The 26,924-nt window shown below is 40.0% G+C and overlaps 1 pseudogene; it reads left to right on the forward strand.

Moving 5' to 3' along the window:
- Window positions 1-2,294: 2,294 nt before the first annotated feature.
- LOC109932779 lies at window positions 2,295-26,670 on the forward strand (annotated as a pseudogene).
- The last annotated feature ends 254 nt before the right edge of the window (window positions 26,671-26,924 follow it).

The following is a 26,924-nucleotide window of genomic DNA, read 5'->3' on the forward strand; positions in this document are numbered from 1 at the left end:
TCTTAGTTTCAGTGTCACCAAATACCGCTACCTGCAAGCACAACCTGAGTATTCTCTGCATTGAACCAGAACTGCAAGAACATACTGTTAGGCATATTGGATGCTGTGGTATTGCAGACAATGCAACATATTGAATTACATTTTGGAAAATTAATTTACAAACAAGTCAGTGTGACGAGGCCAACTTTGAATGAACAAAATAGATTCTGAGCTGAAAGGCACTAATCTTAGAAAGTTAGACCTCTAAAACTGTTTTGGACTCCAAACTGATTTTGACTGCCTTTTTAAAAGAAGGAAAGAGGTAGAAAACATTTACAATTAAGACAAATATCAAAAGTTTCGTCTCTGTCTCCTCACAACTCACTGGTTTACTAAGCTGCCATTTCAAGTCTACCAGCTAATTTAAGAAGTTTTCCTTTTGGATTACAGTAGCATTTACCTTAGTTGGTTTATCCCATTGGACCTGTTTAAAATTAAAACAATTCCAACAGTAAAAAAATAAATATTTCTAAGAAGTCTCAAAACAATGGAGTGCACAATGGGTGGTATGACAAACATAACTTTGCAAAGGCATTCCTGGTGCAGTGACATTTTAATTCAATTTGTTTTCAATTATTTCAGAATGGAGTCTTTTTGAATGTTGATGCAGTAACAAAGAAAGAAAGCCTTGTATTAAATAACTATTGATAATTTTCAAATTCATGTTTTGAATTGTCAGATATATACAATAGGTGCTTTCACCAAAGTATTGATTCAGACTATTCTGCTTAAGATTAGTAAATCACAATTAACCCTTTCTGTTTTAAGTTGTTAAAATAATGGCTATATTCTTTAGTTGAATCCTGTTATTAATCTTTGGATCAAAATGAATGAGTTGAATAGTTACAGAAAAATTTCCTGCTAGGGGATTGAGATGCCATTGAAAGAGGCATTTCCATTTTCCATTAAAACCTATCTGAATAAAACGAGCAATTTAATAGGAGTTCTGGAAAGGAATCTAACTCTAGTCCTGGAAAGGAACCTCAATCTAATTTTTGATGGAAAGCTGACTTTCAAGAGTCAAATTCCAGCCTCGAAGTGGAACCTTTCTAAACATGCTACAAAATCCAGACAATAGCAAACTCAGCCCTGTCAACCCTGCAAAGCCTTCCTAAATAATATATGGGGGCTTGTGCCAAAATTTGGCAAGTTGTCTTACAGACTAATCAAGTAACAGCTTGACATAGTCTTACTTATGGAATCAAAGCTTACAATGTCCCAGACACCACCATTAACCGGCACGGTGGCTCAGTGGTGAGCACTGCTGCCTCACAGCGCCAGGGACCCGGGTTCGATTGCAGTTTTGGGTGACCGTCTGTGTGGAGTTTGCACATTCTCCCCGTGTCTGCGTGGGTTTCCTCCGGGTGCTCTGGTTTCCTCCCACAGTCCAAAGATCTGCAGGTTAGGTGAATTGGCCATGCTAAATTGCCCATAGTGTTCAGGGGTGTGTGGGTTATAGGGGGATGGGTCTGGGTGGGATGGTCCAAGGGTCCGTGTGGACTTGTTGGGCTGAAGGGCCTGTTTCCACACTGTAGGGATTCTATGATTCTAACCATCAGTATCCCTTGGTCTGACCTATACCACTGGTAGGATAAATTCAGCAGGGATGGCAGCACAGGGGTACACAGTTAGGAGGGAGTGGCCTTGCGAGTCTTCAACATTGAATGTCACTCCATGAATGCCCATGGCATTGAGTCAAACATGGGGAAGGAAACATCCTGCTGAATAGTGAACTTCCTGAAATCCCAGACTACTCATCCACCACTCACCCTTCATCCTTTGGTAACTTCATGCCTCTCCCACATTACCATCCTCACTGAATGTACTGCATCGTGATGGTAAAGGGGCTATCAACAGCAGAATTTGTGCACTGATGTTTAGTTTGGGCAATGTCTCGGCCACTCAGCTCCTGACATCAATGCAACTCCAGTACAAACAAGGACAAATGAGCTGAAGTCAAAAGCAAATGTGAGGGTGCCTGTACTTGATATCAAGACAATATTTGATAGACATTGGCATTAAGGTGCCCTAGCAAAGCTGAAGATGATGGAACAACTCTCTGCTCAGTGGTTGTTGAGGCCTAATATCTCAGGCCCTGAGCATCACAGCAGGGGTTCCTCAGGGTGGTGTCCTGGGCCCAACCATCTGATCAATGACCTGTGACATGATAAGGTCCGAAGTGAGAATGTTCAATGTTGATTGCAATGTTCAGTATCATTTGTGGCTACTCATATACTTGATTTGTCTTTGTCCATATGCAAAACCTGAATGATGTTCAGGTTACAGAGATCGAGTGGCACATGTCCAGGAAGGGATTTGAATACATAAATGAAAAGTTAAAAATGGAAATGTTGACCATCAAGAATGGGTGTAAATCAGGAGAGAACAGGTACGATGAGTTAGAAGATTTGGTTTGGCTTTGGATGTAGGCAATAAGGATTTTGATAAATTTGAGTTTTTCAATACTAAATGTTGTGACATGGAGCAAAAGAGTCAACTCCGGAGACAAAATCTAGAAATAGATGTGGATCATTACTGTCAACCCAGCCTTTACATCTTATCTGTTCTTAAATCCACCTTGTTAACTTCAAAACCTATCAATCTCAATTTTAACATTTTCAACTCACCTATTCATAACATCTTTTTGGGGAAAGAGTTCCTGATTTAGAGTACATTTTGTGTGGAGTCCTTCCTAACATCATCCTAAATAAACTACCTGTCATTTGAGGTTGCGCTCCCTCTCCCTACTTCTTGTTGTCGACATTGTGGGAGAAAATAGTTGGTCTCTCCACATTTATAAATCCTTCAATCATATGAAATATCTTAATACGATTCGCCTTTAGTATTCTTTACATTCACAGATGAACAGGTACAAAGAAATAAGACCAGCAATATAATTTTGAATTGATGATCTTTAGACCTTTCATGATCTTATATGTATCAAAGTATTTCACAGTTAATGAAGTATTAGTTTAACGTAGAGAAACAAAGCAACTTATTTGCTCACAAAAGCCAATGAGATAATAATTAGATGATCTTGTTCTGTTGGTCAATATAATTTTTTGTTCAAAACTCGCTTTGATGATGTTTGGTATGGTTTCTTGGGCAGTCACAATGTAGTACCTGTCTGGCCTCAGTTTGACTGCTCATGATGTATAATAACTTGTTTTGTCCTTTTCTGCATTGATGTTTCCAATGTGCTCTGCTAACATACACATTGCATAAGTTCATCTATCGTTCCGTAACATTAGTGTTCTTTACCAGGTATGACTGGCTTCATGCCGATGGTGGATGCATTGCACAAAACATGTAGTCTCTTCTGACCCATTTGTGTGTTCTGGACTCATTTCTGCTTTGTAGTGGTACTTCCATGGTGTAAATTTTGGGTTGAGTCAAGATGTCCTTTTTGTAATGCTTCCATTGCTGTCAGTGATATCACTGACTCCATTATTCAGTCTAATTCCATGCCCATGAAGCCATAATCATATTGCTTATCAATACATCTATTTATGAATTTATCAATGGTCTTGATCAATTGTTGCTAGAAAGGGATGAATTCCAGGCGCTGTATTTTGAAATTGAGTTCACTCATATTTTATCTTTGAGTTGGCTGTATATTTTCTGGATTCTTAAAATGGTCATTGGACAGAATTGACATGTTTCCTCTTGAAAGTCTTCATTGCCTACAGCAATTTTTATTTAAATGGCTTGTTTTCTTGATTCAGAAAGAATGAGCTCTAGAAAAAACAACTCGAGTGAACTCTAATAAGACATCTGTGCTATTCAATTGAGTGTTAAAAATGTTGTGGTCAGCTTTTCGCTTTCTTGCAGGAAATGTAATCTGAAATTTTTTACAGCCATCAGGTTTTTTCTTCCCCAGCTCTGTTCAATTTAATTCAGCTTTTGAGGTGAAATACCTTTCATGTCCGTTGCTTCAACTGGTCATAGATTAATACTTCATGGCAGTGGTAGCATTGTCAAACATGCTCTGATTTTTACTAGTTTTAGCTCTAAGCTTCACCCACCCTCTGTAATTTTGGTGGGAAAGTAGCTGCAGGATTTCCAAAGTGAAACTAAACAGTGAAAAATGCTTTTAATCATAAGCTTTCACAGGTAACAGGAGCAGTTTCTGGATAGATTCTTCACTCAGTCCAGTCTACGATTTAATTTGAATTAAAATTAGGTTTATTGTCACATGTACTCAAGTACAGAAGTATAGGAGTACAGTGAAAAGTTTACAATGTCACCCCTTATGGTGCCATTTTATGTACAAAGTGCCTATGTACAAATCTTAAATACAAAATACAGAAATAAGGGAAAAGAGAGTAAAATTACCTTACAGTGATTCATAGTATAAATTAGAAAAATAAGAAATAAAGTTAACAGAATAAACATTAGAGTCAGATAAACATCAGCAGTAATTATTTCTTCTTTCCGTGGATTTCTATTTAGTGAGATTACTTGCAGTCTGCTCTCGTTTTTTAAGCATTACTTCGTTATATTGTTTACTTGGATTTTTTCACATATTTCTCCCAGATTTGAACAATCTTATCAAATGTAGCATGTCTGGAGAAATTGCAGAATGAAGATATGGCATGTGTAGAATCCTCTTAAATTTGCACAAGTGTTTGGTGATTCCTAACGGTTGGTTAACTTCCACAACTGCTCTTTTAATGCTTGAGGATTGTATATTTTGCAGTCAAATCTTTCAACGCCATGCTGCCACCTTGTTATGTTCTTTATAAATGTGCCCATCATGCTCAAAGATTGGTGACACCAACATTCTGAATATAAGACCTCATGTAATCTTGGGCAGCTCACAATCATCTTCTCAAGGGCAACTCGGAATTGGGTAGTAAATGCTGGGGTGTGGCGCCCAAGTGTTATCACAATGCATTTATTACAACCAGTCATTAACTTAATCTTAATCTTAGGCTCATAATTTAACAAACTCTTTAAAACATCAATCAAAGGATTAGTAAATGTCTTTCTAGGAATATGAATACAAGTCAGTTTGAATTTTATAATGGCTAGGTATTTGAAGAGTTTAAAATATTTTGAATGAGTTTTCATGAATGGTAGCGTTTTTCTTTGTTGTCATAGTGAAGGTTGTAATGGATAGTTAGATCTTATTTTGTGACAACTCAGCGTGGTTCCTAAGATCACCAAATAGTGGATACCATATGGGTATGCATGAGGCTGTAAATGCAAATAGTGATGGCTGCGTTGACACAAGTTCACATTAAGTTATGGTGTAGCTACAGCAAACCAATGGTTGGCATAAAGTTTGCATCAGGTATATATAGACCATTGGTGCAGTTGTGGACATCAGCTGGCATGAATTGGCGTTGAGGGGCAAGGACAATGGCTGAGGAGCTGAGGTGGTAGCATAGCGAGAATCATAGCACTGAATACTTAGTAAAACAAATGGGACAAGGTGCCAGAGAACTGAGGCAAGCTTTGCAAACAATCTGTCTCAACACTCAGCAGCCCTTGTGGCACCTCTGACTTGGATTAGGGGAGGTAGGCCTAACTCCAACATCTGAAAATCCTACCATGTGGGTGAAATTGTCCTAAGGCAAGCCTGATGAATTGGGAGATTTCCCAGCTTCCACTACCTGACTTGGGAATAAAAATCCAAACAAAACTGGCATATTCTCAAAATAAATCATGTTATATTGACACATACTACAAAAACAATCATTTCCATTCTTGTCAAGTGATCATTTCAGAAGACCATAAGATTTAGTAGACAATCAGGCTATTTGGTCCTTCTACCATTGGCTTGAATGTTTCTCAACCTCATTCTCTTGTCTTCTCCTCGTAACCCTTGGTCCCCTTACTAATCAAGAACCAATCCAATTCTGTCTTATATACACTCAATGACTTTGCTTCTTCAGCTTTCTGTGACAATGAGTTCCACAGATTCACCACCCACTGGCTGAAGGCGTTCCTCCTTATCTCAGTTCTAAAGGTTTGTTCCCTCATTCTGAGTCTGTGTCCTCAAGTCCTAGTCTCTCCTACTAGTGGAAACATCTTACCAATGTCCACTCTAAACTCCATCAAGTACAAACCACGTACGTTTTTTACGTCTACAAACTTTCCACTAATCCTACTGCAGAGTTCAAGGTGTAGCTGCTGATATTGTTGGTTATTTACTGTCTTGCTATCTTGCCTTCTAACACACATACTTGTGAAGAATACTAGAGGGAGGATATCAGAAAATACAAATGAATAGAGAATGTATATACATCAAATGCAAATATTAGTGGCATTGGTCACTTCTACCAGGTGACCTCCAAATAAGCCAAGCTGTTTATGTCCTCTTAAAGTGACTCTTACTGTTCTCCTCATGGTTCACAATATTTCCATGTTTTAATCATCTGAAATTTTCAAAATTATTTCTTTCACACCTAAGCTCGTTCATTAGTGTACAGCAGGAAAAGCGATGATCTTAATATGGACCCCTGGGTGATATCAGTTTGTACATTCCTGTAAACTGAATAACAGCTGTTCACCACTACTCTCTGTCCATGATCACAGTGCCAATTTTGTGTTAACTTTCCTTTCTGCTCGATGGGTTTCACTTTTGCTGGCAAGTCTATTGTGTGGAATGTTATTAAACACAGTTGACATAAGATACATGGGCCACCATAAGGTAATATGTTCATCTGCTCTGTCTACTGTTATCTCATCAAAGTACTCAACCATTCATACTTTAAAAATTTGGATTCTATGTGATTGCATAGTCATGAACCCATATAGCCATTTTACATTAGACACATGATTTAACAGTTAATGTGCAGTACTTCATCCCAGTATCATTCTCTAATACAGAGCAAGGAACTTCTGTAATCCCAACAACATCTAAGACGTTTTAAGAGCTGCCGATAGGTCTCCATTTTCCTCCAATAGTATGTAACTGGAGCTGATTTCCCTTAGAGTCATCAATCATAGCTCTCCAGACTCTTGCTGCCTAGATTTGAAACACAGGCATAAAGAAGGGTGAGTAGAGTGCACAAAAGTTATTTGTCTCTCAGGACATCAAGTTAACTGTGATACAGCCTTTAATCTCAACCCCAAAACAATGAAGAATGAACTTTGCATGAAATATTTTTGAAGTTTAGCTCCTGTTGTTATGGAGTCATAGAGTCATACAGCTCAGAAACAGACCCTTCAGTCCAACACAACCATTTCGACCAAGTTTCCCAAACTCAGCTAGTCCCACTTGCCTGCATTTCGCGCATATCCCTCTAAACATTTCCTTTCACGTACCTATCAAAATGTCCTTTAAATGTTGCAACTGTACCTACACCTATCATTTCTTTGGCACTTCATTCCACACACGAACCACGCTCTGTGTGAAAAACTTGCCCCTCAGGTCCTTTTTAAATCTTTCTCCTCTCATTTTCAAACTATGTCCCCTAGTTTTGAACTCCCCCACCCTAGGGAAAAGACCTTTGCTATTCACCTTATCTATTCATGATTTTACAAATTTCTGTAAGGTCACCCCTCAACCTGCTATGCTCCAGTGAAAAAAGTCCCAGTTTATCTTTATACTCAAACACTCCAGTCCCAACAACATCCTGGTAAATCTTTTCTGAACCCTTTCCAACTTAATAATATCCTTCCTATAGCAGGGCGACAAGAACTGTACACAGTATTCCAAAAGTAGCCTCACCAACATCCTGTACAACCTCCACATGACATCCCAGCTCCTATACCCCATGGTCTGAGCAATGTAGGCAAGTTTCCGAAATGCCTTCTTAATCATCCTGTCTACCTGTAATGCAACTTTCAAAGAACTATGCACCTCAGCACCTAGATCTGCAGGAAATCTAATAAATTTGCCAACGGCCAGGTCACATGAACAGCAATGAAAACAATTATACTATCAGTGATGGTCAGAGGAATAAGATTGACCATAAGATCTCTCACTCTCTGAGAGGATACAGAGGAGAATTACCAGGTTGCTGCCCGCCTGGTGGATCTGAGCTTTAAGGAAAGATTAGATAGGCTAGGGCTAGTTCCTTACAGCCGTGAAGATTGAGAAACGACCTGATAGAGGTGTATAGCATTATGAGGGACAGAGGGTGGAAAGGAAGGCATTTTAATCACTGGAAGAGGGGTCAATAACCCGGAATTACAGAGTTAATGTAAGAGTTAGAAGGCTAAGAGCAGAGTTAAGGAAAAACTTGATGATGGGAGTCTGAAACTCACAGCCTGAAAGGTCGGTTGAGTCGGAAACTCTCAATGTGGGCTTATAAATGTGCAGTTGAAGCCTGTGACATCGACTGGCTACGACAGGCCACAGGAAGCAGATTGCATTTGTTGTCAGGCTGAGGATGAGGAGCTCAGGGGTGAGGAGGAAGTACAATTGGAGGCAATGGCTGACCAAAACAAGACATTCCCTCAAAGGCAATGGCTGAGGAGTAGGTCTCCTCAGCTGCTGATCCTTTAGCACCAATCCATGAGGTTAGCTGTTGCTTTCTAGCACTTCTGAATTATGTGGGATTCCTCTTGGTGGACACATACTTATTCTGACACACAGAGATGGTGCTTGCAGTATTCACAGACAGAAGATTTACCTTCCCCTTGTTTATGAATCTTATTTGAAAAGATTTGCCTTAATCTGTAAAGATGTATAGAGTTTTAAATTAATTTGTGGTCTAACATTAAAATTACAGCATATTTTACTCCTCAACCAGGGAATGTCAACTGTTTCGGGAATTTGCTAACAATGGTGGATATAAAATAAAATCATTGCACATGCTGGAAATATGAAACAAAGTATAAAATACCAGAGATACAGAGCATTGGGATAATAGGAAAAGACTTCTGGGTTTAATGTTCTTCAAAACATGAACCTCTTCTTTCTTGTTGGATTTTACCTCACCTGCTGTGGATTTTGATCATTGATTTATGTTTACATTTCATATTATTCAATATATCTGCTTTAATTTCCTCAGGCTGGTTTGAGGCTGCATTGTGCTGAGGACTCTAATTTGATCATTGGTTTGCACACAGCTCAAAACATAGCAACATGAGAATATAATAGTTTTTCTTCTGAAACAAATTATTTTCATTTATTCAGAAATATAATCACCCCTTTATGTAGATTTATTAGAAAAATAGGGCTGAGTCTTACAGTTTTGTTTTGGTCTAGTGCGATAGGGTTTTTTAGCTGGATTCCTGCTTTGATGTTCAGTGAAATTTCTTGTCACATCTTACCAAATGCACCTCATGAACTACCTACCATGCCCCTACTGCTTGTCTCACATCTGATTCCAGCCCCACCTTGCTTCATGCTGTCCTTGGACCAACTTAGTACTTAGCTGGATAGCTGCTGAAAGAACAACATCCCTTGCGGGCATCCACCACCAGGACTCCACATTCCTGTGCCCCTTTAATATTTTGTCCCTTATTTTCTCCAGCCTCTTTAAAAACCATCTTTAAGAGGTGATTGCACATCCAGACAAGAACTGGCAATCCAGCATTGCCTTGCTCAGTCAAGGAGTTTCATGTAAATGTCAGACAAGGGGAAGATGGCATGGGGATTTTCCAAAAGGGACTTGGAGGTCCTTGTCAAGGGAGAGATGGTGCAAAGGAGAGGAGTCCTCTTCCTGGATGCCACAACACCAGACCCTCATTCTGAGTTCGCTGCCTGAGTCAATGCCATCTCTACAATGTGGAGGAATGACCACAGTACCATCAGTTACCTTCATATTTTGCCAGGGCAGGACCTGTATGTGTTTTTATCGCTGTTACCCCACACTCACTCTATCCATGGTACTGTAACCAGCACCAAGTCTCATGCACTACTGCTCTCATTATGACCTGCAAAATCTGACCACACTCCCATGCCCCATCCCTGCCAACTGCCCACACTGTGAACTTTGCACATGCCTCCTGCACAGCCTACTCACTCCCATGGAACACATTTTGTCCATCTGCTCCAAGATAGCTGTGCCAACCACTTTTATCTCAATTCCTTTCCTCCTCCTCTTATTACAGAAAAAAAAATCCCATATCAGGGTAGAGAGCCCATGTGGGTATAGGAGTGCCTGACATTATCCTCTGCAAGGACAGATTTCTGACCTTCGCAGGAGAGGACCAGGACCACTGTTGCAGGGGTACCAAGATATGCATGAACCATCAACTGAACAAATGTCACTGTACCTTTCCACAGCGATTCACACACGAACCTCACTGTCTCTCTTAATCATTGTACATCACTTCTAACCACTGGCCACAATGTCTTCTGTCCCCTGTGTCTTGCAGGTATAGCCAGCATGTCTACTACTTTCACAGTGAAATGCCCAGCTCCTCAAGAACTCATCTCCTGGATCTCAAGGCCAAGACTATAGATGAAGCACTGGCAAGTATGCCTCCTACAGCACCCCAGAGCAGCTAAGATACTGACACCTCGGTGAAAACAATAGGAATAGGGATAGTGAGAGCACAATCTGGTGAGCATCTGACTGCGACAGCTCTATAGCTGGCCGAGGAAGATACATCCCGTGAACTGACACTCAGAGGACTCGAAGAATCTTGTTACTTACATTTGTGCATTTTATATATTGTAGCACAGATTGAAATTGCCACGTACAATGTTGTAGCCAGCACAGAAATGTGGCTGCAAAGAGATCCTCACTGGGAACTAAATATCTAAGGATATACGTCCTATTGTAGAACAGGAAGATGGGAAGACAGCATGGGGTTGCCTTATTAGTAAGAAATGAAATTAAATTGATAACAAGAAGCAATGTAGGGTCGGAAGATGTAGTTTCTGTGTGAGTTGAGTTAAGGACCCGCAAAAGTAAAGCGACCAAATTTGGGGTTATGTACAGACATCCTAGCAGTAGTCAGGATGTAGAGCAGAAAGATAGGTGGGGGGCAGGTTGTGTTGAGTAAGCAGGGAATCTGCAGAAGAACTCAGGCAGGCTAGAAGAGTGGGCAAAGAAGTGACAGATAGAATGCAATGTTGATAAGTGTGAGGTTATGCACTTTGCTTGGAAGATTAGAAGTGTAGGGTGTTTTCTAAATGGGTAAAGGTTTCAGAAATCTGAAGCACAAAGGGAATTGCGGAGTCCTCGTTCAGGATTCTCTTCAGGTTAAAATGCATGTTTTGTTGGCAGTTAGGAAGGCAAATGCAATGTTAGCATTCATTTCAAGAGGGCTAGAAAACAAAAGCAGTAATGTACTGCTGAGGCTGGATAAAAGTCTGGTCAGACTGCATTTGGAATATTGTGAATAGTTTTAGGTCCCATCTCTGAGGGAGGATGTGTTGGCATTGAAGGGTTCTTATGCCAAAGATACCCTTTTCTTTCCAATAATCCCCCTTTAATTAGCAACTGGCTGCCACCTAGCCAAAAAACTCATCACACTGCTAGGAAAAAAAACATAAAAGCATAAAAGATGATATGAGATGCTCCTGACATTGAGATTGGTCTCATCTGACTTCTCATCAGATTATGCCACAAGCCTTGCCATAGCATTTTGTTTGGGTCCTTATAAGGTTATACCTGTAATGCTGGGAATCTGATTGGCTTCAGGTATAACCCCTGCCCAATTGTGCTTCACATTTATATTAATGGTGAGTGCAAAACCAATACTTTACCAATCACTTGTGTCTGCCATCCCACAGAGTTAAGGCAATAACTGGTGATGTTAAAGCTCATTTTTACCTAGTTGTTAGTAAATATGAAGTCATCATGACCTCTCCTGCATATTATGTTCAGGTATAATTTACTTAAGAATATAGCAAAGTGTCATTAAAAAATAAAAATGGACTGTTAATTTGGAGGCAATTTTAACCACACAGAATTGACAAGAGAATTGGTGAGTTACAAATTTAAAACAATTCCAACCTGTCTCCAATATACCAATGTTCAGTTTTAATGAGGGAAACAGTGTAATCCTCTCTCCGAAGCTGTGTGTGACACCTAAAAATTTCCGTGTATTTCAATGCCTTAAATTTAACCACAACTCTACCTTTGACACTTGCGGGGTGTGCTTTGCAGGATCATAAACCCAATAGCTGAGAGAGATGAGAAGGACTGAGTTCATTATTAAGTGTTTTACAGCATTGCTATGAACCTGGATGAGCAGAAACACACATGTCTTCAAACATGTCCATCTCCTTCACGACCAGACAGCTCGTATATAATGATTGAATGCTTTTAATATCCTCTCCCCAACTCCCAGTGCTCTCTCAAATCTCCTGAACTCCTTTTATCTCTTCTATTGTTCTTTCTGAATCATCCCCTGTTCACCAACAAATGTCCTTTTTGGTTTCCTCTACCAAAATCTTTTCTTTCCACACTTGTCCTTTTAACACCTCTAACGTCCACCTACCCTTTCAATGTCCTCACAAAAACCCCAAAATCCCCTCTGTTTTGTGTCAGCCCAATATGATGTCTAGCCCATGACATCATGCCCTTCCTGGAATTCCCTCTGCCGCCCCAAAACCCTCTATGGATTTATATAATTACCCGACTCCATGTTCTCTGTCTCCCTTTCTCCTCTTCACTCCCTGCTTGCAGTGTAGTGCCAAAAGAATGTCCATTTAATAGGCAATTTTCTTCTGAATCTAGCTGGCTTCAGGCCAGTTACCTCCTCACGTCCAAGCACAAGTCAAACATCAGCTATCATCCATTCTCTTCATAAATATCAGTGTCTTTAAGTCACTCTGTTTCTATCAATGCAATCCATTAACAATATCCATTTGCTGCTTGGATAAATACATTCCAAGAAACAAATGGGGAACAGAAATACAGTCAATGCATTTTAATGAGTTAAGAACACAACAAAACAGTCAAAATTGACTAGAGCTGTTCAATCTACTGATATAAGGAGAAGATCAATACCTAATCAGCAGCCGAACCTTTTGCCTCCATGCCAGGGCTCTATTTTGCATGTTAGAAAATTATTATCTTCTATTAGACCAGTGATTTAACAGCACACAGAAAGAACCAAATGGCAGCTTAAGAGATATAAAGCATGCTCCTTGCCCTGAATTATGAAAAATCTTTTTGCTATCTCGCTTCAAGCTTTGAAATTTTCAGATAACACAGACAGTGTCAAAGTCTGAAGAACCAGGATTACAGTCTGTGCAGAATTGCTCTAAAGAATAAAGCAATGATCAGACACCGTGATCAGGTACCAATATCCTGGGGGGGAAATTTGCTAATGCTCTTCAGGAGAGTTTAAACTAATTCAGCAGGGGAATGGGAACCTGAATTGTAGCTCCAGTGTACAGGAAGTTGAGAGTAGTGAGGTCATAAATAAGGTTTCAAGGTTGCAGGAGTGTACCGGCAGGCAGGAAGGTGGTTTGAAGTGTGTCTACTTCAATGCCAGGGGCATCCGGAATAAGGTGGGTGAACTTGCAGCATGGGTTGGTACCTGGGACTTCGATGCTGTGGCCATTTCGGAGACATGGATAGAGCAGGGACAGGAATGGTTGTTGCAGGTTCCGGGGTTTAGATGTTTCAGTAAGATCAGGGAAGGTAGTAAAAGAGGGGGAGGTGTGGCATTGTTAGTCAAGGACAGTATTACGGTGGCAGAAAGGATGTTTGATGACAACTCATCTACTGAGGTAGTATGGGCTGAGGTTAGAACCAGGAAAGAACACAGTATGCAGATAGGCCAACAAGAGGCGAGGCCACATTGGATTTGGTACTGGGTAATGAACCAGGCCAGGTGTTAGATTTGGAGGTAGGTGAGCACTTTGGTGATAGTGACCACAATTCGGTTACGTTTACTTTAGCGATGGAAAGGGATCGGTATATACCGCAGGGCAAGAGTTATAGCTGGGGGAAAGGCAATTATGAAGCGATGAGGCAAGATTTAGGATGCATAGGATGGAGAAGGAAACTGCAGGGGCTGGGCACAATTGAAATGTGGAGCTTGTTCAAGGAACAGCTACTGCGTGTCCTTGAGAAGTATGTACCTGTCAGGCAGGGAGGAAGTGGTCGAGCGAGGGAACCGTGGTTTACTAAAGAAGTTGAATCTCTTGTCAAGAGGAAGAAGGAGGCTTATGTGAAGATGAGGCGTGAAGGCTCAGTTAGGGCGCTTGAGAGTTACAAGTTAGCCAGGAAGGACCTAAAGAGAGAGCTAAGAAGAGCCAGGAGGGGACATGAGAAGTCTTTAGCAGGTAGGATCAAGGAAAACCCTAAAGCTTTCTATAGGTATGTCGGGAATAAAAGAATGACTAGAGTAAGATTGGGGCTGGTCAAGGACAGTAGTGGGAAGTTGTGTGTGGAGTCCGAAGAGATAGGAGAGGTGCTAAATGAATATTTTTCGTCAGTATTCACACAGGAAAAAGACAATGTAGTCGAGGAGAATACTGAGATACAGTCTATTAGACTAGACGGGATTGAGGTTCATCAGGAGGAGGTGTTAGCAATTCTGTAAGGTGTGAAAATAGATAAGTCCCCTGGGCCAGATGGGATTTATCCTAGGATTCTCTGGGAAGCTAGAGAGGAGATTGCAGAGCCTTTGGCTTTGATCTTTATGTCGTCATTGTCTTCAGGAATAGTGCCAGAAGACTGGAGACTAGCAAATGTTGTCACCTTGTTCAAGAAGGGGAGTAGAGACCACCCTGGTAATTATAGACCAGTGAGCCTTACTTCGGTTGTGGGTACAGTGTTGGAAAGGATTATAAGAGATAGGATTTATAATCATCTGGAAAGGAATAATTTGATTAGGGATAGTCAACACGGTTTTGTGAAGGGTAGGTCGTGCCTCACAAACCTTATTGAGTTCTTTGAGAAGGTGACCAAACAGGTGGATAAGGGTAAAGCGGTTGATGTGGTGTATATGGATTTCAGTAAAGTGTTTGATAAGGTTCCCCATGGTAGGCTATTGCAGAAAATACGGAGGCATGGGATTGAGGGTGATTTAGCGGTTTGGATCAGAAATTGGCTAGCTGTAAGAAGACAGAGGGTGGTGGTTGATGGGAAATGTTCATCCTGGAGTTCAGTTACTAGTGGTGTACCTCAAGGATCTGTTTTGGGGCCACTGCTGTTTGTCATTTTTATAAATGACCTGGATGAGGGCGTAGAAGGATGGGTTAGTAAATTTGCGGATGACACCAAAGTCGGTGGAGTTGTGGATAGTGCGGAAGGATGTTGCAGGTTACAGAGGGACATAGATAAGCTGCAGAGCTGGGCTGAGAGGTGGCAAATGGAGTTTAATGCGGAAAAGTGTGAGGTGATTCACTTTGGAAGGAGTAACAGGAATACAGAGTACTGGGCTAATGGTAAGATTCTTGGTAGTGTGGATGCGCAGAAAGATCTCGGTGTCCATGTGCATAGATCACTGAAAGTTGCCACCCAGGTTGATAGCGTTGTTAAGAAGGCGTACAGTATGTTAGGTTTTATTGGTAGAGGGATTGAGTTTCAGAGCCATGAGGTCATGTTGCAGCTGTACAAAACTCTGGTGCGGCCGCACTTGGAGTATTGTGTACAGTTCTGGTCACCGCATTATAGGAAGGATGTGGAAGCATTGGAAAGGGTGCAGAGGAGATTTACCAGGATGTTGCCTGGTATGGAGGGAAGGTCTTATGAGGAAAGGCTGAGGGTCTTGAGGCTGTTTTCGTTAGAGAGAAGAAGGTTAAGAGGTGACTTGATAGAGACATACAAGATGATCAGAGGATTAGATAGGGTGGACAGTGGGAGCCTTTTTCCTCAGATGGTGATGGCTAGCACGAGGGGACATAGCTTTAAATTGAGGGGTGATAGATATAGGACAGATGTCAGAGGTAGGTTCTTTACTCAGAGAGTAGTAAGGGCGTGGAATGCCTTGCCTGCAAAAATAGTTGACTCGCCAACTTTAAGGGTGTTTAAATGGTCATTGGATAAACATATGGATGATAATAGAATAGTGTAGGTTAGATGTGCTTCAGATTGGTTTCACAGGTCGGCGCAACATCGAGGGCCGAAGGGCCTGTACTGCGCTGTAATGTTCTATGTTTTATGTTCTATGTTCTATGTTCTATGTTCTATGTTCTATGTTCTATGTTCTATGTTCTATGTTCTATGTTCTATTTTGTGGTCCTATGCTTATGACACTGCCCGGGTCAAAGCTGTGATGTGGACGTGCCAGTGTTGGACTGGGGTGGACAAAGTCAGAAATCACATGACACCAGATTATAGTCCAGCAGGTTTATTTGAAATCACAAGCTTCTTCACCTGAGGAAGGGGCTGTGCTCCAAAAGCTTGTGATTTCAAAAAAAGCCTGTTGGACTATAACCTGGCATCATGTGACTTCTGACTGAGTCAAAACTGTTCTGTCAGTAATTGCATGTGATGCGGACTATGCTACTTATCCCATACGTCTCCATTTGTTGTTATTGAAGTAGCGAATCAGTTACAGAATGTGTGTCAAGATGTGTGAGGCTTACATGGAGTAGTCATGTTGAGAATTGCAGAAAAAGCAAGATAGAATTATGGTGCAGAAGAGTTGATTATAAAAGGAAATTTTTGTTTCTTTTAATGGGATATGGGCATCATTGGCAAGGCGAGTATTTATCATCCATTCCTACATGCCCCTGCACCAGTGAACTGTCTTTTTGAGGTACTGCAGGCTATGCAATGTAGATATGGTGCTGTTTGGAAGTGAAAGAGAATATTTTTAGTTTTTGCTGTGTAGCAACAACAGGAAATGTTAAGAGAGTCTGGCATAGGTGTCTTTCTTTGTCAAACCTTGGTGTCACTGCACATGATGTTCTTTCACTGTAGCAGCATGTTATGTACAGAGCTTTGTTTGTAAAGATTCATACTTATTCACAAAAGACCTTTCTAGTAGATTGTTGAATTAGATGCTGCTAAGTGAACAAGTCATTTTCACCTTTCATTCCTAATATCCATGGTCCTCTGTAGAGCCAAAATCTACATGATTGCTTCAACATTGTCAGACTACCAGTATTTGACCGATGTCCAATCTTGGTTCTGTCACAACTTCCTCCAGCACAGCATTTGTAAAATCAAAAACGGAAATTGCTGGTGAAACTCAGCAGGTCTGGCAGCAGCTGTGGAGAGAAAGCAGAGTTATTTCAATGATGAGATCTGCTGAAAAGTCATTCGAATCAAAATGTTAACTCTATTTTATCCCCACAAATGCTGCTAGACCTGTTGAGATTCATCAGCAATTTCTGTTTTTGTTTCAGATCTCCAGCATCCACAGTTCTTTGTTTTATTTTTGTAAAATCAAAACTATTCACCATAATTTCAACAGGAAATTGGACACGTACATTGAACATCGAAGTAGATGACATACCTAACAGCAAGAATAATAGGTCGCCAAAGCAATTTTAATAGCTGTGGCTTATTTCAATAAGATTGGTATCCTGGATGCTAAATCCTAATCGGTGTAAATTGTCTACCCTCTTAAAACAAAATCCAGTTCTATATTTCTTTGGTTATTTCTACGTCATCAAATAATTTGGCCAGTCTTCAGTCTTGGGTTAGCTATCAAACTGCAAGCTGTTGAGACAACAGAGAGAATACTAAAGTCTCAAGTCCCTTTAGCACAGCATAAGATCTAACAAAGACCAAGTACTGGTCTTTGGCCACTTAACATAGTCTGCACACCTTCCCATCTGATTCCATCCACCCCTCAGTTACACTCTCAGGACTAAGCAGATCATTCTGTTGAAATCCAAACATAAATTCAGCTATTTCACCTCTTTCATCAAAGCAACCACTTGTTTTCTCCAACATATCATTGTCTGTTTCCACTACATTATAGACTGTCATTGTTGAAACTCTCAACAAATGCCTCCACCATTTACAATGCCAGCTGAAATAGTTCAGTTAGGAGAGCGTTAGACTGAAAATCCACAGGCCCCTCGTTCAATCCCGGGTTTCGGCAAAATGAGTGCTTCCTGATCAAGTCAGCCTTAGGGTGGCACGGTGGCTCAGTGGTTAGCACTGCAGTCTCACAGTGCCAGGGACCAAGGTTCAATTCCACCCTGAGGTGACTGTCTGTGTGGAGTTTGCACATTCTCCCTGTGTCTGCATGGGTTTTCTCTGCATGCTCCAATTTCCTCCCACAATCCAAAGATATGCAGGCTAGGTGGATCGGCCATGCTAAATTCCTTGTAGTATTCAGAGATGTGTAGATTAGCTGGGTTATAGTGCCATAGGTCTGGGTGGGATGCTCCAAGGGTCAGTGTGGACTTGTTGGGCTGAAGGGCCTGTTTCCACACTGTAGGGATTCTATGACCATTTTCCAATAGTTTCCTTTGTCGCATGCCTCCTAAAAATTCATCTCTTTGACAATTTTTTTATCCTAACCTCCTCATTCTTGGTTCAACAGATATTTCTTGTCGATAACAGAGTTTAGTCAGGTCTTTTGGTGTGCAGTTTCCCTACCTCTGGGCCTGAAAGCCTTGGTTTAAATCCCATCTGCTCCAGATGTATGTCTTAGCACATCTGAATAAGTTGATTAAAAATATCTAAAAGTGTTAATACTCAATACATAAATATTAAGCTACATCTGTAGCAATCACATGATGGAGGGACTCTGAAGTGAAATGCCACTGTACAGACCTCATGCTAAGCCTGATATATAAATATTTCATACAATGTGGAGTAATCACTAATTATTTAAAAAAAACCTAGACTCCAAAAACCTCTCTCAAGTGTTGTAGGCAACTTAACTCTTCCATGATGACCTCCACAATAACAGTTGGTGACAGTTAAGTAAAAGACCAGAGCAGTGGGAGAATCACTAATTGAACAGGCCGGTGAGTGGTTAGCAGGATGCAGAACAGGGGAAAAAGGGATGTGCAAAAACTAAGCTGCATTTGAGGGTAGGTATGGAGCTGACATTCCTAAATCTTTAAGTATGTAAAGAGCCCACAACAAGCTTAAAACATACAATCACTCAATACAGGAATGCTTCGGGTACAGCAGTTAAATCAAATAAGGTCAGGATCCTATTCTATGCAGACAACAGCATTGGGATGATGTTTTAGCAACTCAGAGGGCAAATGAAGGCAGTGGCACTTATACTGAGGTCATTGGAGCTTTTATTATGTACTTCAGTATTCATTGAAATATACTCACAGACTAAAATTTAATATAGAGAAGGAAATGACCAGAGACAATATAAATTAATTTACCAAAGTAGCTGTCACAATACAGTCCTTAACAGCAGGTGCCAACTTCCTCTCTTCAAGTGGGGTGAGGAGCCAAATGTTGGGCACCCGACCATCCATCATGCCTCTTTCTGTCCAACTGTGGACTGTTTTCTACTACAATGAGACAAAGGGAGGCAATGAATGAGATAACAGTGGTTGGCATAGCTGTTAGTGCTGCTGGGAGAAAAGCAGTGAGGTGTCCACAGTGAGTGAGTAGAAAGTGCAGAGGTCAAACACGATTAATAGTGTGGGGATGGCAGGATGAGTAAGAACAAGTAAGGGAAAACGGTGCATGCAATGGTGGCAGTGGTAGTCCAGGAGCCTGGGTGGGAGGTGGGAGCAGTAGCATACTCAAAGTGAGTGTGAGGTAGCAGAGAGAATAAGATAGTACTTCCACTGACAGATTGGGGAATGTGTTTTACATCCTTGCTACATTAAAGAACATTTCTGCAGTTGCTGACTTGCTCGCCGAGCTGGTAAGTTTGTTCGTAAACATTTCATCACCATACCAGATAATGTCATCGGTGCGCATCCAGTGAAGTGTCAGTGTTCCATCCTGCTTGCTATTTATGTGTCTTGGTTTGTTGGGGTAGGTGTCATCACTTCAGGATTAGTTTCTTAGTGTTTGGTATTTCTCTGGACCACTGAGGCAGCACTGACCTGGATGGCAGAATCTAGTGCCATTACTTCATCTGGGGTTAGAGAATGGCCCACTTTTGCAACTTTTCATCCACCAGGTCCTCCAGGCTGCCAATTTTCCCTGATTTGCCATGTTCAGGGTAAGTCAAGCCATACAATTCAGCTCCAGGCTGACAGTGCTTGACCATGTCCCCAACAGCCTTTATATATACTGCCTGGGCTGGCAGATCTAGGAAGTCATGGAAGGGGCATTTCTATCCACTTATGGTGAATTAAAGAATTGGACAAGCATGACCTCATAAGGACGTAGTGCATATTGAACAAGGCATGCTTGTGATGATAGCATGACAAAACACACTGGACCTCATAGATGGAAACCCTCCATGAAAAAGTGCAAAAATGACACTTATAATTTCCAGTGAGACCTAGCCCTGAGTCTTTATTTGTAGTGGTGAGGTTTTGCAAATAAATAGGTTCAATATTTTGGTACAAAAATGGAAACACACCAATGCTGATGCCAGAGAAGTGTAAAGACAGGGCAGCAGATGCTATTGTATCAGATATTCTTTCTAAAAGGGACATTTGCTGAAAACTATGAGGAAGCTCCAGCAGTCTAATGATGTTGAAAGATCTTGGGTGGGGAAGGAAGAACAGCTCTGGATCTTGAAAGAGACAAGCTTACCATCCACATCTTTGTAACAATGTGCTCCCATACCAATGGAGCTTGTGTTTGATTGTTATTATGCAATAAATAACATGCTGTTGCTTGAACATGAAGTGGGTTTCCTCTGCCAGACTTGACACAATAAATCCTGAAGATCCCAAACTAAAAGTAGGTTGGTGGTTGCAAATCTACCTTATGGTGACCAAGAATCCAGCTGGCTCATACAATATGGTATAGATGGTGGTCATCTGAAGATTTGACTTTGCTGCACCATTACAAGAGATACCATTTTGCACGTTTCCAGCAGTGATGGGAAGAGGTTGCATCAGCTCAAAGATTGACCAACTAAAAAATACACATTTCCAAACCTATGGCATGGCTGTTCATTTTAAAACAGCCTATTGCATTAAAAAGACTTTAACTGCAAAGCTGAAGGAAAACTGATAAGAAGAAACAATATCCAGGAGATTGAAGAGAAAGGCAGCAATGAAATAACATTCCTAGGAAAAATAAGAGAATCAAAAGGGAAGTACTGGAGTGCTGGCACAAAAGTAAATAGCCACCCAACAAATTTTTAACTTGACACTTAGCAGGTGCCTTCTCATATACTGTAAACTGATGGAATCTTGAAACACTCTAGCTATCTACCATTTGACTCCAGGGACCAAGAGCTATGTAAATAAAAGTAAAAGGCCAGTTGACTGTGAGACTGCAGAGTAAAGAAAGCATAATCACTGATGCTTTCTACATATTTCAAAATCAAGCAATTTATTTCTGAGCAGGGAACACCTGCACAGACCCGCAAATTATTTACGAGGTTGGTGGAGTTAGCACTCAAGAAAAACAAGGTGGATTCAGTATTAAATTCCCAAAGACATTCAGTGGCAATGAGAAAGCAAAGAAATATCTAGCATCCCCATTTTGGAAAAATGTTTAAAATGAGATTGTGAAGTAGTGAGTTAACAACATAAGTCCAAGAAATCATGATGTAATAATGATATAATGTCACATAACGAGGGAGAAAGAACCAACTGAAGAGAGCTGTCATGGGGGAGACACCCTGACCCCAGGTAAGACTGTAAAATGTAAATAGGAAATCTGTTCCTTGTTGAAACGAACACAGATGGCAATAGAGTCACTTGAACAACAAGAAAGTCCCTCACACTTCTCACAAGAGGGTGAAACAGAGATTAAGGCAATGCTTCACCAAGGAGTGATTTCACTGATGGCCAAGGCAGCAAAGTAAAGACTTGGGAAGATAACAGTTCCAAAACAAAATGGCTCATCAAGAACGTGTGCGGACCTTGCGCAACTAAATACAACTGTAAAGTGAGAAAGTTATCCTATGGCATCATTGGACACAGTGCCATTTTCACCAAACTCTGTGCTAACAGTAGTTTCTGGAAATGTTCATTGGATGAAGAATCTAAATTTTTAACAAAGTTCATCGAAACATTTGTATGGTAATGTATTCATTATTTATCTTTAAGCATTATATATGCACCTGAAATATTCTAAAGGACACAGGCAAGGATCGTGAAGGGATTAGAAAGCATTATCAGCCATATGGGTGACATTACTGCTCAATATTCAACCACGACTGAACACATGAAAAAGTTAAGAGCTGTACTGAAAACCTTATAGGTTGTAGGATTAAATTTGAGTGGAAAATATAAGTTCTCACAGCCTATTGTCAAGTTTCTATTGTTCATGCAATACTCAAGGCAGCTGATGGGCAGAAGACCAGGGCTACAAAGAATTTCCATCTCCCAGAAATGTCATAAAAATGCAGAGGTTCATAGGAATGGTCAACCAAATGAGCACGTGTTTACCAAATCTCAGATAATTAAACTGTTCAGTCAGAATCAAGACTGGCATTGCAACAAAATATCAGCAGAACTCATATTAAAAAAAAAATTACCTCATTAGAAATTCTAGCTCATTACAACCCAAAAATAACAACAATTGTAGGAGCTGATGCATCATCAACAAGACTAGGGCAGTGCTATTTAAATCTAGATAGACAGAAAATGCAACCAGATCTTTGCAGAAATGGAACAACAGGATGCTGTGATTGGGATAGAAACCCTAGCAGCTATGTGAGCATGCAAAAACTTCTCAGGTTACAATTTAAGATTAAAATTTAATGTAGAATCAGATGAACTGTTGTTAACATTACTGATAACCAGGGAAAGTACCTTACTCCATGATGTACCAGTAATAATAGTTTTGAAGATGTTTCGGTCCTCTCCTTATATTTTGTTCTTGTTTTCTTGTTTACAACTAATACTTTCACATATCAAAGGCTACTTTGTCTTTTGTCTTTAAAGATTGATTGACCTGCCACCTATTTTCAGTATTCTCCATTTTTAGTTAATTAACAATGAGAGAAACATGCATATGCATCGACTGAGGCATCATTGAGCTGCCTATGATAATTCCTATGGAGATAAAATGCTGTGTTCATCCAGCTCTACATCTTGTTATCTCTATATTTCATTAACTCAGTGTAACATCTTTCTAAGGTTATTTTTTGGCGAACCTTTTTATCTGACTCCAGCTACTTCTCTTGAGCTTCTAATTCTCATTTTGTCACATTAGATATTCCCTGCAATGATTCATTGTGAATAATTGAATTCTGATGAGAAGACATGCAAGGCATACAAGACTAGAATCCCTCAAAGTGCTCCTTCCCACAAACAGGAATCTGAAAACTGCATAGTACATTTACATCTCAAAGTAAGAAATTAGACACACTGATCACATATTTTGGAGTTTATGAAGCACCTGCTAAGTGAATTTAAAAACAAGAGTGTCAAACAGAATATATTTACATAGAGCAGAACTAGTATGGCACAAGTAAAGATCATAACAAGAGCCAACTTCAATGACTAGCAATTCGATTCACCAAAACTCAGGCATACAAACAGGTGTAAAAGTGAATGGTCAGGGCTTACATGCAGAAACACCCAGAACTGATAGTTCCACCATGCAGCTTCTATAAAAAGACAATACAATTAAACAAAACTCATGAATTAGAATATTGTAAAACAGATCTATAAACCTCATTGTTGTATGTTGTCCTCTAACCAAGTTATAACTTTAACAAATTAATAGTTGGCTTCATTCACTATGTGAAACATATGCTAAAAACATGTAGATAATGATATACTTTAGCTACTTAACTATACGGAGTCTCATTTGCGCAAAGTTAAATAAAATTGAACAAATGCTAGTCACCAATCCTAATTCAACTTAGGCTTAAACTGCCTTTGCACTTTAGAAGGCTCAATTATATTATTTTTAAAGCTATCCTATCTAATTCTCCAATACATTTGTGTAATTGCTTTGAAAAAAAATTTCAACCTTATTCTATAACATTTTGCCTATAATCTCCCCTCTTTTACACAGCTGTATCCTTTTATCTTATATTAAACAAAAAAACATAGAATCTTGTTCCATTTTTCCTTGAGGTCCTGAATTAGATGTGATAGTGTTTCCTTCCAGGAAAACCAATGAGGAACCAAATCATAGCCAAAAATAAAACTTCCACCTTGCTTTTGCGCGTGGACCCAGACATAACAAGAATGTTTTTCTGGTCCGCCAAGGAATACATAGTTCTCACTGCCATAATCTTGCTGTTTCCTCCTGATCATTGCACGCTCTGTAAACAGTTAATATCACCAGGCTAGAAATAGGTGGAATAGCTGATAAGATTTAAACAAGACCCAGTCATTATGATCAGTATGGTCTCATTCTACTGCAAATTGAAAATTAGCTCACTGTTCCCTACCAGAAACCTCACTGGCAATTAAAATCAGACCATGATATCTGCTATGATAACTACAATCAAACACAAATTCTGGGGAATTTGCATTTGAATCTCTCTCCAAGTGAGACTATTTAAGTTTGCAACACAGAAGGAAGTTAGTCGATGCAGCATGTCTTCAACTGTTTGCTAGTGCAATTCAAATATAGCCTGACTGTCCTGCTGTCTCTTCACAGTGCTTTGAAATGCAAACTTGACTTTAGTGCTTGCATTGTTACTTGGCCAAAAAGGTTAAAGTTTCAAGTTCAATTCCCTAATCTTGGCACATAACCTAAACTGACACTTTATCATAGGATAAAGGAGCACCACGCAGTTGAAGTTACCATTTTCAGATAAGGTTTACTACCGAATTTTTACAAACCGAGCAAAGTTCCAGTGTCACATGCTAGAGTAAACTAATTGTAGGTGTATTGGTTATGAGACTCTTCAAAGCTGATCCAGCTCCATTACTATACGTTTGCTAAGAACACATGTACATGGATGACCCCCACATTTCTGGTAATGTTATGGTAGTAGAGCAGTGCAGCTCTGAGACAATCTCCAGCTATAAAAACATACACAAGTAATAGCACTTTCAAAAAAACATGAAATTAGACAAATACTCCAGAGGGTACGCATGTTCTCACAAGGCCAGTGGAGGAGTCTGTCATATTTTGCTGGATGATCACTCCAACACCTTGTAGCATTTGCCAACTCTACCAGAATGTGCTACTGAATCAGGGTTGTTTGAAGAAATTCATTGCTATCAATTCTCCTTTGTTTTTGTTTTGTCTTGGGCATATATAGTGATTAATCATAGAAGGTACATGATAGAACTCCTACAGAAGAGGCATTATTCTTAGATAGCAAGGATCATTGTATGATAGGAATTGAAATTGCTACCATTGGTCAAGCATACTTATTAGGACATTGGGGAGGCGGTACTGATACAAAAGCTTCAGTAGAACTCTTTGTCTCCACTCAAAGACTTTGTATCATATTAGTAGAATGGGTGAAGCCAATGCAACATGAATATTTCACCTTTAGAAACATCACCTTTAATAATATCTCCCTTAAGTGTTCTTCCCTATCATTGTCCCATTGCAGAACCATATAAATAGCTATATTTTATTTACTGCTAATCCATTAACCTTCCAGACTGTCAGAGTCAGAGTCTGAGACTAACCTCTCACAAATCCTAAATGAACATGCCTTTATTTTCAGGGGGATCTGGAAGCATGAGAAAGATCTCTGTCAAATTGAGCCATCCCCACAGTACCGGTGATGAAGAAAGATGGATTAATACAAATCTGTGTGATTTTAAGGTCACTATTGAGCACTACCTTTTCCTTTTAATCGATGATCAATTTGCTAGATGAGCTGGAGGTCACCTTTTCAGTAAAATTGACCATAGTCAAGCTTACCTACATTCATCTGGGTCATAGAAATACTTGACGATTGTAACACATAAATGACTATTCAAATACAAGAGACTTCCATTTGGAATCACATCAGCACTTGTATTATTCCAACGTGCCATAGATCAGATTTTAAGTGGATTGGAAGGAATCCAGAGTTACTTGGATGATATCTTAGTTATGACAAGAAACAAAAAAGAACATCCCCACAATTCAGGTGCTGCTCTGCAGAGACTTGTAGATAATGGCCTCAGAATGATGAAAGACAAATGTGATTTTTTAAAAAATGTTCCATTGAATATACAGGCTATTTCATTGATGGTAAGGGGACTACACAGTTCACCTGAAAAAGTAAAAGTCATAATTGAAGCGCCAGCAGCCAGACAGACATCAGAATAACAAAACATGACCCTAAGAAGCCAAGAGGCAGAATGTTTTCTTATACTTATTTTGTTGAGACTTGCTGTGAAGAAAACAAGGAGAAAATCTCTGATATTCATGTTTACTTTTTGGAATTCTCTAAAAGGTGCTCTGAAAGATGGAGACACAGTCTAGAAAAGAGAAGCCCAAATCTGCAAAACTGGCTAAAGTAGATAAGACACATTATGACCGAGAAATGAAAAATTAAGTGCCAGCTAAAGTTTGCAAGAGCCAAAAGGAACGAGATCTATATGCCAAAAAGGCCACACTTGGTGTTCTTCTGGTTTTGTTCAGAACATCAATCAAAAATCAGAGGTGTGAGTCTTGCTGGTGATGTAGAAAAGAAGCTTGGTGAGCTGTAGAATAAATGCAGTGACGAAGAGAAGAAGCTGTTCACCAGCAAAGCTTATAAAGGAGAAATATGAAAAGGATGTGGCTGATTATTATGCCAAAGGCAAGGCTGATAGTGCAAAGAGCTCCCCGCCAAGAAGGAGCATGTTGTGACAATAATGATGATGATGAAGATGATGATTAAATTGTACATTTGCTTCAGCTTAATTATTTGCTGTATAACTGAAAGTATTTAAACCCTGTTACAAGTGTTGCACACTTTTAATTTTGTAAATTGATGTGTATATGGTCTCAGGCAGGAAGTAGAGATTACACAGTGTGGAGCTGGAGGAACACTGAAGAAGGGTCCTGACCCAAAATGTCAACTTTCCTGCTCCTCTGATGCTTCCTTACCTGCTGTATTCCTCCAGCTCCACACTGTGTTATCTCTGACTCCAG

This window comes from Rhincodon typus, chromosome 8, assembly GCF_021869965.1.
Source record: "Rhincodon typus isolate 14 chromosome 8, sRhiTyp1.1, whole genome shotgun sequence".
Lineage (NCBI taxonomy): Eukaryota > Metazoa > Chordata > Chondrichthyes > Orectolobiformes > Rhincodontidae > Rhincodon > Rhincodon typus.